We start from the raw sequence: 698 nt of genomic DNA, 5'->3' as shown, positions 1-698 counted from the left end.
GTTTTCTGACAAGTCTTCCGTCGCCTCCTCGCCTCTCTCGTGTTGATGATCTTGGCGCACAAAGGCATCGAGGAGGCGTGGGAGCAAGGGGCGGCAAGGTAGGGGACAGAGTGTCAGGAGGAGGTCAGGAGCAAAGGGGGTAAAGGGAGGGGATGACAAGGGAATAAATAAGGGCGAGAAAGGGCGTCAGGACGGGGCAAAGGGAAAGGGAGACAGGAGGCGTCAGGAGGGAGCAAGGCAACAAGAACTGACAGGAAGGGCAAAGGGGCAAGGGGACCAAGTGGCGTCAGAAAAGGGAAAAGGGTAGGAGAACGCATGAAAGGGACTTCGGGAAGTAGCAAGGGGTAAGAGAAAACAAGGGACATCAAAAAAGATAATGTGTAAGGGGGACAAGGGACGTCAGGCAACGCAATGGATAAGGGGCTAAGCGGCGTCGGGACGAGTAGAAGGCTGAGGAAATGAAAGGAAAAGATGAGAGGGGGGGCGTCGGGAAGGAGAACGGGGGTGGATAGAGAGAAGGAGGGATAGGGAGGGGGTAGTGGAGGCTTGTGGTGGAAGGGTGGAAGAATTGTGGGTTTTTGCCATCCTTCTCAAGGGTATTGTTTTAGCCTGTTTTCTGGTGCGCGAATGACGCCTTGGCCTCAGGAATGTTAAGTATGCGAAAGACGGAGAGAGAGAGAGTGGGTGTGTGATACGCC

The sequence above is a fragment of the Penaeus monodon genome, chromosome 25 (assembly GCF_015228065.2).
Source record: "Penaeus monodon isolate SGIC_2016 chromosome 25, NSTDA_Pmon_1, whole genome shotgun sequence".
NCBI classification, from domain to species: Eukaryota; Metazoa; Arthropoda; class Malacostraca; order Decapoda; family Penaeidae; genus Penaeus; species Penaeus monodon.
Note: the sequence above shows the minus strand (reverse complement) of the source record.